Below are 15,659 nucleotides of genomic sequence, written 5' to 3'. Positions count from 1 at the left end.
AAATCTTTTTAGGCCCATTTTTGTCTGAGATAGAAGTACCGCATCATCTGCGTATAGTAATATAGAGATGACATTTGTGGCCAATTTAGGGGCATGATACTCTGGGGATGTTAAACTCTGAACAGTATCCTTTATATATAAATTAAATAGAGTTGGAGCTAGGATACAACCTTGTTTAACTCCCTTTGTGGCTGGTATGGATCCTGTGAGCTGCCCATTTGTAGAACAACACACTTTCAGCACAGTGTTTTTATATAAACATTTACTACAGTTATATATATATGAGTCTAATTCCTTGTCCCTCTCATCCAGAGATGGGTGAGTTGCTGGCAGATTCAGAAGTCTACAGGACTGGAAACGATTCACTTCTGTCCTCTCTGCCCAGTGGCTTCCAGCCCACTGAATTCTAGCTTCCATCACATCAATGGCCATTTGACCATAGCTTTCAATGTAATTTGAAGAACACCCAGCGAAACCTACAGCCCTGCAAGATTGGGTGGCCTTTTAGGAGAACTACCCAGTGGCTGCAGTTCTGGCAATATATCTGCACATTCCTCTCTTCCTCCAAGAAACACAGTCACCCATTTGTTGGTGCTCCTCAGCGCACAAGCAAACAGCCTCCTGGCTCTACAAAAGCTTCCCAGTTTATTTCAAAAGTGATATATGGCCCCAATCAAAACCCGGATGAAGGTTAACTAGCAAACACACAGATGAAGGAAGGTGTTGTTTCATTCCTGGGGGTTTGACTGAGTAGCCTGAGATTAATGCGTAATTGGTGGTGTTTTTGCAGAGCTCGGAGGAAGAGCAAGGCTTGCACCTGGAGCTGCAGGTGGAGCTGGTTATAGACAGCAAAGGAGGCCCAGCCACTGACGTTTCACAAAAGCCTCTCCAGTGCACCAAAGCTCTCCCAATGTGGGGGGCATGGCTGATATTTCAAGTGGATAATAGTTGTTATATAAGGTTGCCTCTTGGCGTTTCCCATGGGACCCCAGGAGGCTGGCAAGAAGTGTGCTGCAGACAGTGAGTGCTGGAACTCTGAGGTGACCTGCTTCTATTCTGTCTCCGCCGTTGGACACAGTATGCCTTTGGCTGCCAGTTTCTGGGAATCAGAAGTGGGGAGGCTGCTGTTGTGCTCCCATAGGCATCTGGTTGTCCACTGTGAGAACTGGGTGTTGGACTAGATAGGCCATCGGCCTGACCCATCAAGGCTTTTCTTATGTTCTTATGCTGGCAGAAGACAACTAGAGACTGGGGCACTGCATGGTACATGCTGGTATCTGAAAGTCCTGGGTATTTAAAAAAAAAAAAAACCAAGCCAGAGAATTTTCCCTTTTCAACTACAGTCGTATCTTGGTTCTCCAACGCCTTGTGTTTTGGCTCCCGAACGCCACAAACCCAGAAGTGAATATTCCAGTTTGTGAACGATTTTTGGAAGCCAAACGTCCGACGTGGCTTCCACGGCTTCCGATTGAGTGCAGGAAGCTCCTGCAGCCAATTAGAAGCCATGCCTTGGTTTTCGGAAGTTGAACAGACTTCTGGAACAGATTCCATTTGAGAACCAAGGTACGACTGTATGGGCAATTGAAGACAAGAATTATATTTTAAAAGTTGGGGTGTGGAGAGAGATTCTCAAATCAAAATTTCCACGCTCAAATGTAATAGTAATAACAGTCCATAGACTTCTAATTTGATGCCTCCCGCAGCATCTCCAGTCATGGGTGCTGTTGCATTTAAGATTTTAACAAACCAAACTAAAACCTAAGCATGAAAGTGTTAAAATTGGCAAGATGATCCTGAATGTTATTGCCTTAAAAAATCATCAAAATGGGGAGAGTGATCACGTGATCAAAATGCTGCTTGTGGGTTTCCCACAGGCATCTGGTTGGCCGCTGTGTTAATGGGATGTTGGACTCAATGAGCCATTGGCCTGATCCAATGGGACTCTTCTTATGTTTGCAGAATTGGTGGGAGATTTCATTCCAGTTTTCTAGAGATAAACAGCTTGGTGGGTGTTGCTTCTTAAGTACAAGTTGGATCAAGGTCGGCTTCAGGGGAAGAGTGGGGTGTGGAAACAACCAAACATTATGTGCCATTGTGCATAGAATGGAGTGGGCAATTGTGGCCCTTAAAGCCATTCTATCTGGCCCTCAGCACTCTCCCAAGGGCTACACTCCTTCCTTTTTTATTTTTTAAAAATATTTATTAAAAGTTTCAGAATTACAGAAAAGAAGAAAAAATAGAAAACAACACTACAATACATAAAAAAAAACAAAGCATAAAAACCAATACAACAATACAGCAAAAAGAAAAAAAGAAAAAAACACAAATCCCATATTACGTATCTTTAACTTCCATTTGCTTATTTCATTGACCTCCTCACACCTCCCTTTTTGTATTCCAGTTTAATTAGTTATTTCAGCAAATTCTTTCCATCTTTCTCAATTTTTATTGAATAATTTATCTTAACAATTTAACCTATTAATTAACTCAACAAATCCTTTCCATCTTTCCCCATATTCTGTTATTCAAATTGCCTTGATTTATTTAACCTTATCTTACCGTAAAATACCTTAGAGCTTAAAACTTAATACTCAATTATACATGACTCCTTATATCATTTCTACTAAAACCATATAGTTTCATTCCAACATTTTCCCTAATATTCATTAGTTTTAGGCTAATTCCCTAAATAAAATTTTTTCTTTATAAATTTTCTTCCAATCTCCATCCAACGTCTCTTCTTCCTGGTCTCGGGTCATGTCAGTCCTTACTGTCCATTCCATCTAGTCCATCAACCTGGTAATCTTATGTCCGAGGCTCTTAAGTCTCTTCCATGTCCCTTCTGCAGATCTTCTTCTTCTTGTTTATACCTGCACTTTTCCTTGTCTTTTGTTGGTCTCTTTCTTAATTTCTTTCCTTTCTCATTGAGGAGTAGGTCTCTGGGAGGTTCCAGCCCAAAATTATCTCCATCTCCCTTCATCAAACCAGCCCATTCCCCACAGTCCCACTCCCCACAGTCATCAATGTAATCCAAAAAATGTTTAAGAGCATATTTCAAAGTCCATCCGAAGTTAAGAACCTCCTCAGCTCCAGACTCCCCCTGGCCCACTCCAACTTCAATCTTCAAAAACAGCGGCTTATGCTCCTTCAGGGCCTCGGATCTCTCCATTTGTATTATTTGAGGTGCGACCGCAACCTCCTCCATTATCTTCTGCACTTGCCCAATCAATACAGGTTCCTGAGTTGGTCCCTGAATTGTTTCTGTATCAATATTCCCTGTTTGACCACAGTTATTGACCACAACAGTCATCAAATCCGTTTTCTCATTCATCAGATCCATCTTCTCATGCATCTGTTCCAACAAAGCACTTGTCTTGCATAAAGCAAGCACCAAAACTTCCTCCCAGCTCATTTTTATTCAAGGTCAAAAGGACTGGTCCCACGATCTTAATCTCACAGCTGTAGAGTTCTCAAGTAGACTGCAGCAACCATTTAACAAGCTCCCTCTAGAGGAGACAATTTCTATTTGTATCCATCTTTTTAAGGCAAGTCCAACAAAGGAAAATTACTTTCATTTTTCAGATATTTTGTTTCTTTAGAATGCAAAAGGCAACATTGGAATCAGTTTATTTCTCTTCTTTAGCTATCTGTCAAAGTATTCCATTCACAGTCAGTGAACCTCTCCAACAATTTCTGTCTCTGACACCCTGTTCCTAGGTTAGAGATGGTGGAAACTTATCTTTCTTCACTCCCTCTCCTGCAGGCTTAAACAAAGTCCCCCCCCCCTTTTCTCCTGCTTCCAAGGGGGTTTTAGTGGTTATAAATGAAGGAAATTTAAACTTTTTTAACGACTTTCCAGGCTTTAGCTTACAAGGGTTTTGCTTCAGTCTATATACAAAAAGCGGAAGGCGGACTTCCTGTTTTGAACCTTCCCGCTTCGGTGCCAAATTAGGATATTTCTTGATGCAATTTTCCGTTTCTACTCACGGGTACTTATTTTAAATCCAATTGTCCACAGGGAAAAGTCAGCGCTCTCCGGCAATGGCTGTGCGGCTTCACTCCGTGAAAGTAGCAATCAGTTCGCAGCACTGCGCCGCTCGCCCCACTTCACTCCGGAACCCTGAAATGGGGTTCCCCGTGAGTAGGGGAGGCGCTCCTGGTGCCCTGCCGAACCCCACGTTCCCAGGCTTCCTCCGCCTGGGATTTCTAGCGGGTCCCCACCTTCGCCGCGGCAGGAAGACCCAGTTTCCACCGAGCCAGTTCCTCCGGTCGGAGGAACTCCGCCATTCGCCGATGGCGCTAACCCGGAAGTCCGGGCTACACTGCTTCCTTAGCCATACCACCTCTTGTCAGGCCACACCAATCACCAGACATGCTTGTACCCTCCTTGAATTTTTCTGTCTGTCTGGACTGTGTCTGTGAACTCTGATCATGCCTCTTGCTTCCCTGGATGGAGGTAGAGAACAGTGCATGAGTTTTCATGGAAACTAGCCTACTGTACCAAATTAACATTGACATTTGTTGCTCTGCCTCCTTTTGCCTCTGATATTGCCTGAATGGCCTGGCCCATTTCACCACCTAAGGTGGAACGGGAAGGTGCAGCCCCCTCCCTCTGCTGCCACCCTTCCACCGTTGTCTGTCTCAGGAGACAATGGAGCGTCTTCAGAGGTGAAGTCAAACTGTTAGAAGTTGCAGCGCCTGCTGTGGCTGTAGAGTCCGATACGGGAGAGGCATGCTTTGTTGTAGTCGGGGCAGGTGAAGGCTTATGGTTGTGCTGTTGCAGATTACACCATGATGTTTCTTCTGTCTGCGCTCCTCCCAGCGGTCATTCCTCCTCTGGTCACTGCTGTGGATACACAACCTGTTTGTCTGTCTTCAGGCACTGTGGTGGCCTGCAAGGGATTCCCACACAATGGGGTTGATGTTGCCAGCCTTCATGTCATGTTTACGGACATCTTTGTAATGCGGAGTTGGTCTGCCATGGGCCTGGTGGCTAAAGCCCTGTAGAGCACACTTCTCCACCAAAGCTTTGCTTATCGGGGTCGTGCAGCTGAGGCTTCTGGGTTCTGCTGAGATCTTGCAAGAGGTCCACAAGATCTCACCGGAACCTGGAACCTGGAACATGCATTCCCTACCCTTCTTGTTTCCCCGGCACTTGCTTCTTCCACCATGGAAGAAGTGAGAAGTGGAAGTGGTGACGAGATGTTGTGTGAAGCCACCGCTGCCCCTTCTCCTCTGGCAGCAGGGACCCACCGGATTCTGCCACTTGAGGCAGCTGCCTCAATCCGCTTCATGGGCAGGCTGGCCCTGAATCCTAGTATGTGACCCTCTGATGGATGCCTAGCATGGAATGTAGCTCTCACACTGAAAAAGATTCCCCATCCCTGCTACAGATTATGACATCAGGGAGAGCCATTCTTAGTTGTCTGGAGAGACTGACAATATGGGGAAGCCGGCCTAAGAATTAGGTAGCTTATTGAAGGCCAGAGTTGCATGTGGCTTCAATACACCATTTCACATCACAATCTGGTGTCCTGTTGTCAAGCTTTGAGTGGGTTGTGTATAGAAAGTTGGTCTCTCTAAAATATAACTCGGGTAGCATACAGTTTGCTTTCACTCAAAGTACAGGATAATTTTGCAAGGCCAATCCAAGGGATTGTTTTACTGCTCTCTTTCTGTAGAATCATCTCAGTTTTATCCAGGGATTTTTAAAAAAAGGGCAATTGCTGCCTACCTTGCAGAGATTTCCCCCTTCTCCAATCGAGAGGCTTTGTCTGGGTTAAAGAATGCCCAGCCTAAAACCCATGAATCTTGGAGCTTTCCTCCTCCTTCTTCACCCTGTCCTCCTCCTCCTCCTTTTTCACCACCACCACCACCACCACCTCCTCCTCCCCAGACTCAGTTTGCAGGAGGTAGATTTATGGTGCCTCCTTTTTCTCTCCATTCTCCCACTGCCTCTCTTGCAATGCAGCCCATTAACAAAGGGAGGCTTCTGGGCCAAAAGGCGATTGTCATGCTAACTGATGTCAGCAGGGGCCCATTTGCCAGCCAGCAAAGAGAGGCTATTGAAGCAATTTGTAGAACAAAAGAAATTTGGTTATTGGGGGACAAAAGCACATGCACTTCGCTCCCTCCCTCCACCAACCCGCCTCCAGAAGAAAAGGCAATGCTTGCAAAACAACAGCCCAAGCTGGGATCTCTGCGGGCCTGGGATTGTTGTGGACCCTCCGCTTGGAATGACTTTCACTTCTCAGCTCAGAGCATTGATTCTCCCTGCCCTGAGGGTCACGTTAAATGAGGTGCCCTGCTTCCGAGGGTGGCCAAGGCGACTTTCTGCCCATCCTCTTAATCTGATGTGCACAGGAGAGGGTGGGCCTCAGCCTCTGAAGTCAGGAATTCAGCCAAAACTTAATGAAGAGATAGACGCTTTATGGGAGGAGATGCAGGACACGGACTCCGTAAACCCAGACTTACTAACTCGCCTGAATGGGTGGCATTTGCTTCCACGCCCTGCGATTGGTCGGTCATTTGGGGAAAACAGCTCAGAAAAGGGGGTTGGACCCTATGCTTTGGCAAGGCTTGTCCCTGCCCCCCATTCTCAGTTTCTATCTGAATGGCATCCTGACCCCTACACACATTTACTGAGAAATACATTCCGTTGATCTCAATGGAACACATTTCCAAGTAAGTACTTTGGCACTGGGGCTTTTTGATAAAGGCTATTTAATTAATGAATGGATCCAGCAATGCCTGGTGACCTGAAAAAAGGTGAGTCATAGGGTCACCGGTCATTAACCCACCTGCACATACCCTAAAACTTCCTTCTCCCCAGCTTTATAGATGCTTGTCATCTCCTGCCAAATCCTTAGATTATTTTTATTGTGTTCTCTTGCACCCCTCCTTTCCTAATCCCAAATCTTCTTTCTTTCCTGAGCACCTAGACTATGGTCTAGGGTGGCCTCTAAATCTTACTCACTCCCCCCAAAAACAAAAGCCTTTTAGGCTGCAATCCTTTACACACTTGCCTAATAGTAAGCCATGTTGAATACAGTAGGATTTGCTTCTGAGTGCATAGGATTGCAAATGTGCATAGGATTGCACTGCTAAGAGTTTATTTCATTTGTACCTTTTCCTCTAAGGACCTTCAGGTGGTATATGCTGTTCTTCAAACTCCCCTTAAATCCACACCACAACCTAGAGATGTAGGAAGCATAGGAACACCAAAATACTATGCTGTCCACCTAGCCCAGTGTTGTCTACTACTATGACCAAAGGGGCTCTGAGACAGGGCTCTTTTCTGTCACCTGCTGCCAGATCCCTTTTTTGAACAAACTGGAGATGGCCGTTGGCTCTCACCTGCACTCAGCTCTCACCTGTGGCTGCTAGAAGCTGTCAGCATGCGACAGCAGCCACACCCCAGGAATGGCTTTGACTGGCTAGCTAAACCAGGTGGGGGTAGTCAATGGGTGTAAAACCCTCGGTGAGTCTGGGACTTCCCCTGCATGCAAAGACAGGCTCCGGTGGGTGGAGTGGATGAGACCAATAATGGGTCCAATGGCCAAGAAGGCATTTTCTGCACATGCTGTAGAGGTAAGTGAGAGGTAAATGGAGCTCATAAATCTGGGAAGGTAGCCCATCTAGGAGAAGGAAAATTATGACCCAGGACCTCTGCTGCCTTGCAGGACATCTTTGGGAGAATAAAAGGCTAAGGAGTAAACCCTGCACAAATCTGGAGTAGAGTCCCTAAGACAGTTGGATGGTGCTTTGTGCACCTTCTTCTGGCAACTCCTGCAGCCAAACATTACCCCTTCTTCCTAAACATAATTCATTTTTCAGTTTTAATTAGATATAAGTTTCTATACCATTCTCACTGTAATCTAAGGAATTATTTTGTTGTTGCTGCTGCTGCTGTAGCAGCAGCATTTTGAATAGCACCTGTGCCTTGATGCCTGCCACATTCCTGCTGGTTAATATGCTTCCTCCTCCTCCCCCCTCTCTCTCTTTGGCTTGCCACAACAGTAAAGCACCAATCACCCCAAAATATGAACTATTAGTAAAGAGACTAAGGCAGGAGTGGCCAGTGTGGTGCACTTCTGATGTTGCTCAGGGACAATGGGTCCAACAACCTCTAGAGGGTGCCATGTTGATTACCCTGGGGAATCTTTACCCAACATTGGATTATAGAGGGTTCATGCGGGGCACAAAGGAAGCATCAATATGAGATATTTTTTATCTCAAAATTTAGTTTAGATATCTGGTGGTGATTTTGAACTGTCTGAACCCTCTGCCATGCTATTTGTTGAGAGATGCTATATTTTGCTTGCGTCTTGTTATGCCAGCAAGTCACCTGCCATCTCCCCAATTCCAGAATACTTATATAAGCTTCAAATCTGGCGGAAAGAAGTGCTCCCTCTCCACATCTTCCAGCATCTCGCCGCAAAGCCCTTTCCTTCTCCTTTAGCAAAGAACCTCCAGCCAATTATTTTGTCAATGAGCAGAGCAAATGAAACAGAGCAGGTGGATTGCCTGCACATTGCTTTGGCCCCTTAGCTTAGTACCAGCTTCTCTGTCACCAAGGTACACCACAAGTTTGTGTGGTGCTGGGAGAATCTCTCTGCAAAAAATGCCAAGTGTATAAAGACCATTTTGTGGAGCAAAGGCCGTTAGAAGGGAAGGGAAGCCACTGGCCATGGTGCTGAAATATGAGAGTCACAGCAAGGAGCTTTCACAAACGACACCAAACTGCTGTGGATGTGTCAAGCCAGTGCCATCAGCTGTCTGCCCAGTTTCTTCGGCCACTAGCTGGTTATGCCTGTTTGTAATGACCTAAACCAGAGGTTTTCAACCTTGTTGAGCCCACAGCTCCCTTGACCAGCTACATTCTTTCTGTGGCACCCTGTGGGGCTTAGGAGCCCAGTTATGTCACCCCTCATCTGCAGAGCTGGCAGCCCCTCAGTGCTTTTCGAACACCCTCCCTTGTGAAGTGTTCCCTCAGCCTCCTCTCCTCTCCCTGGGAGTCCTCTGGGCGGCAGCAGCTGCTGCCCTTGGTCTCTGAGCTCCCCCCCCCCAACCCAAAGAGAGGTGCCTCTTCACACTACTCCACAGGGGCTTGGGAAGCATCCTCTGGCCAGCACCCCCTGGCCAGCACCTGAGGCACCATTTGCCTGGGGAGCTTGTAGCCAGAGCTGCTGCAACAAACAGCTGCGCAAGCCTTTGGGTGGCAGAGAAGCAAAAGGGCATTCAGAGGAAGGAGGGAAAAGAAAGAGGGACAATGCTGCCCGGGAACCCCTAACCATCTTTCAAGGCACCTCAGGGTGCCATGGTGCACGGTTGAAAACCACTGAAAACAGTTGTTGCTCAGTGTTCATTGTCATCTGTAGCCTGTGTCACCTTTTCCTTTTGGGCATCACAAACCCAAGCTCCGCCAGCTGCCAGCTACTGAATGTAATATATGAAGCTGTTCTAAGCATACCTATTTAACATGGGGTGCATTGATACAGGGTTAATATCTACTCCTGCCCCCTCAACTGTTGATGTTTTATTGAAGCTGTGAAGCTAAATTCAGGTGAAATAGACTTTTGTGTGTGAAATACTATGCATCTGGGCATCTGCTAAGTGGGGAATGTGGCTCATCAACTCATTTGTGTTTCACATCTCTTGTCAAGCAGAAAAGAGATTTCTGTGGGTGGTATCTCACCCCTCCTGCAAACCTATGGGGTCTTTAGCACCAGCAATAAAACTCCTGGGCTGCCCATCGCACCTACCTCGCCTCCAGCTAGTTCTGTTCCCATCTGTCCACATGGATGGCTGATAGGATATAAACTTCCAAGAGATGCTATGATTCTAGCTCCTAAACTGTGTGGAAATAGAAAATATCTGTATCAGGGATTGGGAACCCTGATAGCTCTCACCATGAGCCCTGATCAGGCTGGCTAGGCCTGGAGAGACTTGGAGTACAACAACCTCTGAATGGCCGCAGGTTCCCCACTTCTGTAGCCTGCACATTCTGTTATTATCTGTGGGGACCATGATGCAGCTTGCAAAAGGATGGAAGTTCATCCTAAGACCAAAACAATGGTTTGCTAGAGTGTGAAACTGGTTTAATGGAAAATGTAACCTACTGTTGTCATCAAAATAAAATACTGCCCCCCTCAAAATCATAGATACTTTAGGCAAATAATTATCCTTTTGAGTAAAAGAAAACAGGGCCATAAAGAATGGAATCTAGCAAGATGTAGATATTGCAGAGCTCAGAAAAGTTGTTAGTAGGTTGTTTTTAAAAAGAAACAACTTTAAAGCTAGTTCTTTAAACGTATTCACTTAAGTGGGTTTTACGGCACTGCAGCCTCCTTTTTGTGCCTTGCTCTGTATACTGTGGGGAAATTTACAACTTTTAGAGAAGCGGATAATGTTTTAGGGTTTTGAATGCATCTCCCAACCCCCACCGCTTTGCTTCCACATTATTCGGTTAATCATTGCTTGAACTGGTTGCTATGGTTTTGGCAAGCCCATGGAGACTTTATAATGAAGACTGAAAGACTCTTCCATTTATCTCTGCTCAATGTTTAGCACATGATGGTTTCATTTCTGTTCACCAGGCAGCTCCAAAGCCATCATTACAACCAAGGTTTCTTTTTGCCCTTTTCAATGTGTAATGAAGTGGTGACCAATTGGAACACTTCCATTTCTGTGGGTGTACAGAATACTGCATCCATGCAGCACTTTAAAAATTACACAGCATATTGTTTCAAAAGAAAGAACAAAAGGATTTTCAGAAAATAGCAAACCCTTGTCAAAATCGATTTAAAAAAGAATATAAAACCTCTTGTACCCAATGCAGCTAAAATTACTTGAGTCTAAGTGCCATTGCCTTTTATGGGATTTAGTCATGGCCAACTTTAGCTGGGACCAGAGTCAGCCTATATGAATGATCTCTGTTATATCTATTCAGACCAGGATCTAGAGCAGGCATGGAGAACCTATGGCCTTCCTAATGTCATTGAGCTCCAAGCCACATCTGTGGGATATTTACAATGCAGTCAAACCAACAACGCATGTTTGCTAGATAGGCGCATGATAGAAGCTGACACTCACAGAGTTTTCTTGTACATTTGCTAGAGAGAACTCTGTGAGAGACAGTCCCACTGTGCCCTAACAGGGGGAGGGAATAGTCATATATATTGTCCTTACCTGCCTGGGCACATCCTCTTTCTTCTCTTACTCCTACACCTTCATCATCAAGCCAGAAATGTGAGAACAATCTGCATGTCTGAGCTCCAATGCTCAGACACCATCTTAAGTTAGATTTAAGCATGCCTATGTAACTGAATTACCATTTTAAGCCGGCCTTAACAAAGCTGCTGTATCTGTCATTCTGCAGCAGTGTCAATGTTCTTTTTACCTTTCACAAGACTGTTTGTGTGATTATTGTTTTAAGGGGGAGGAAAGGAGGAAATACCAGGAGAATCCATTCTGCCTTAAAGCATCTTGGATTACTTAAGCTAAAAGGCTAAAAATGAATAACTAATAAATATATCCTCTCCTGGCATCTGTACACATCCCTACAACATTAGCCCCAGCCAATATGGCCACTTTTTTGGAATGATGGGAGTTGTAGTCTAATAAAATCTGGAGAGTAATAGGATCTCCATCCTTGACCTAGAGAGATCTGTACACACACACACACACACACACACACACACACACACCATTTCTAAAAGAGGTATGTGATTGGTTTCTCTGCTGATTAACAGCCTTTCACATCTTTTGGGATGTTCTCCAGAGGATCTTTGAGGAATTGGGTGGGGGGAGGCCTGAGAAGCTGCTTCTAGAAGATGAAACTGAGAAGCCCCAGTACACATATGGAACACCACACTCAAAGCTTAGGATCTTGGCTATAATGAATGAAAAGTAGCGACACTGAATGGCTTCATTACAAAACGGGTTATTGATTTTACAACACTGGGAGAAATAGTTCTTCTACTAATCATTTGCTAGGAATTCTTTATGATGAATAACAGTATAGATCATAAGAAACACCGGACATATATTCAGCCCACTTTCTTATAGGCTAAGACCTCCTTTGCTCACCCTGCTAGTCTCTGTTCACTTCCATGGAAGGGATGGCTGTGTGCCTCAAAAACAGGTATGTGCAAAGAGATGAGTCTGCAAAGCTGCTCTCTCCATTGCTGTGAATGGGGAAGCATATTCTCACAGATGCTTTATGTGCGCATACTGGAGTATATGTGGGTTGAAGCACCTCTAGGGGGCACTGTGCAAGAAGGAGAACCCCAAAGCAGCCATGTTGTTATTAAAGAGTTCACAGTGCTGAAGCAAGGTGCCTTTGTTTCATACTCCAGTCAGCAGGGTGCATCACTTTAGAAAGTTGACAGTTGCAACAAATACAGGGTTAAATTCACACAACTACTCTGGAGTCTTGAAATGGCCGCATGTGTCAGCTTCCTGTCCATTGCAAGACAGATTTTTAAGACTGATGCCAGGCACAGGTTTCATGTTTCTGCATGCCACTGGAAATGGCCCCCCAAATAGGTTTGCTGCACCTCTCCCCACTTAAATATTGTTTGTGGTACCCTGCTTGCAGGCAGTCAGCCAAAACATCTGGCTACTTCAGGGATGATGTGAATTAGCCATAGCCCATGTTTGGCAGCTTTTTCATGGAGCAGCAGTGTGAATTATGACATAAACTGGGCATCACCTGGACTGCTTCAGCTCATGAGATACTCTGCAAAGAGTTCCACATGACTCCCATTGCCAACATGTCAAATTGGGAGTGGTCCTAAATTCATATTGCTACAGCTCCTCAACAATTATTATTATTATTTAAAAAAACCATTGCCATAACAAGTTCAAATAATACAGTGCCATTCTCCATGATGCAAGGAACTCCAATCCCATTTGCTGTAGAAATGCAAGAATTGGGATTCTTTCACATGAGCAGATCTCTCTCTCTCTCTCTCTCTCTCTCTCTCTCTCTCTCTCCTCTTTTCCAGCTTATAATGACAATCCAAAGAGTTCCTGATAGGGTTTTAAAAGATGCTTATTCATTCACTGTCCACCAAGCATGAAAATCCAGCTCATTTGTTTCCTTTCTTCATGCAAACGACCTCACAGGGTTCAGTTCAAGCTAAAGCCAGTTGCTGAAAACTTGTCACTCACACATTTAACTCCTTTTTGTTGGCCTCTTTCTATTTTTGTTCTTCTTGGTCTCCGCCTCCTCTGCAGCCCCGCCCACTCCAGCAGTCACAAAAGGAAGTCTGGGAATCTCTTTAAAGCTGCAGCGCCTCCCTTTAAAAATTAATACCAAACCAAAACAGTAGCTTGAAAGGAAATGGCAAACATGTATAAGATAGAAACTTCCGTCTTGTCTGGTCAGCGGTCTACATGCTGTTGAATTTAAAAGAGGAAATAGTTGGGATTGAAATCTGAGCAGATATGACAAGAGGTCTCTGTCTGTCTTTGGGCATAAGTCAAGTGTCAGCCCATTGAAATGAAGTGCCTTTTTCTTACCCTATAAATGGCAGTTTGCAACTCACAATAGTTGCATTGAAACCAGCTATTTGGGTCAAGGAGTCGTGGACAAACTTTACAGACCAACACCCTCTCTTTCCATGTTATATCTGCGAAGGGGCCCTCCCATGATTAAGTGGACGAAGGGGCAATGCTGCCGCCGGCCTCACCCCAACTTCATGTAGCTCCTCCCCAATGTCTGCACATTGAGCATGGACACCTGACAACAGGAAGCCAATGAACACTGAGCTCTATGTGCATAAGCTTCTGTGTGATCTAGAACTCCAGTTGCTCAGGGTTCTTTATCATTTGGAAGGTTATGTGCACAGCCTTGCCCTATTCAGATGTAAGTGCTCAACAAGCAGATATTGTGGATCAGGAAGGCACATGATGATATTGGGGGCAGGGCCAGACCCACTGCCCTGCTTCTCCTTAATTGTGTGGAGCCCTCATCATGCATATTGATATTTAGAAGATTTCTTACCAGTCCATCGCCATAAGGTCTCAGGGTGGGTTACAATAACAATCTCCAAGATGATAAAAAGAAATAAAACCATTACAAATGCAACAGAGGAGAATAAGTACAACAAAAGTGGTGGAACCCCGCACCTTAACTGCAGAAGGTCATCTTCAGCACACAGCAAAAGCTGGACAAGCAAGATGATAGATGCACCTCAATGGGGATGGGGTTTCACAATTCAGGGGCTACCACAAAGAAAGCCCTCCACTTCTCTGCTGATTGTATCACACATAAAACATGTGAAGCGAGACTTAAGTTTCAGTATGAACCAGCCACACTCAGGGGATATATCATATTGTAATGCATTTTGTCCCTTTTCTCTTTCCCTCCGAAATGGATGTGTGCATGCGTGGAAGGAGTTGGATGGATGTTCAGACTTCAGATGGTTATGTTTTGAACCATACAATCCATGCTTCATTGTGATCTTGTAGAGTTCAGGGTAAATAGCACTTCACAAGGTGTTTTGTCTCTTTCCTGACTCCTGGGGAAATGATTGTGGAAGTGAAGCCCCAGTTTGAAAAAAAGGCACCAAATTGTGCCCTATTTGTGCATACCGAATTTTATTTTGAAATCTCAGTGTTGAAAAGAGATGTTGGGCTGCAATCAAAGAACACCGAACTTTGATGAACAATAGGTGCTGAGTGGGACATCGAAATGGCTAGACAAAGAAAACACAAAGAACTGAAATGGAGAATTATTGAGAAATGCTCTGGATATTCTGCTTTCCTCTTGCCAGACTGTTCATATAGCCGCTGAAGATGACAGAGGGTATGCAAGGCTTTAGGAGTCAAGCCAGTTAGGAGCAGGCCAAGGGAACATACATTATTTCCCTCAATACGTCACTGAGATCCATTGTTGTAACCATGAATTGTCTGAATAGAGGAAGGGGAGGAATTTTTGTTAAATGGTATGAGCTTGTGATCTGATGAAGCAGGTCCATCTTGCCTCTGCAGCCCTCAGTATGTTACGTAACCTTTCCCTGCCTTTCTAAAGAGAGTTGCAATGGTGTACTCACAAAGCTACAACTCCAATCTCTCATGATGATCTATGCTGGACAACCCACCTAACAGCTAAGTAAGCATTTGATTCAACTGCACAATCAGGAATTTCCCTCTCTAAGTGGGGCAGGAGGGGGAGCTTCCCATCTCTTTTACCTCCCAGGTACCGATCCATCATTCACAAATACTTCAGAAAACCAGTCCTATCAGCTTCAGTTGCTTAGCAGCAGCAGGTACAGAGAGTGGAACGCCACCCCTCTCATCTTGTTCAGTCTTTTTGCCTGGTCAGCAAATAGCCTGCCTAATACAGAGCCCTCGTGTGCCGGGGTCAGGAGATTAATGAATTAAAACAGGTGTTTTGAGCCAGGAGCTGGAAATGCCACTGATAACATTTCAGTCTGAGATACGGTCACATCTGGCTGTGCCCAGGAAGGGGAGGGAGACAAAGCACAGGCATTCCTCTTCGGCTGCTGCTGCTGCCAGCTCTCTGAACTATCTGCCTTGCTCTGTGTTTTATAGACATTTCACCCGCATGAACAGTCAACAAGTGTCTGTGTTCACAGTGGCAGGTTTATGGTCTGTATGGCCCTGTGCACGACCCTTTTTTGGGGGGG

This window comes from Podarcis pityusensis (genome assembly GCF_964106645.2).
Source record: "Podarcis pityusensis genome assembly, chromosome: 5".
NCBI lineage: Eukaryota > Metazoa > Chordata > Lepidosauria > Squamata > Lacertidae > Podarcis > Podarcis pityusensis.
Note: the sequence above shows the minus strand (reverse complement) of the source record.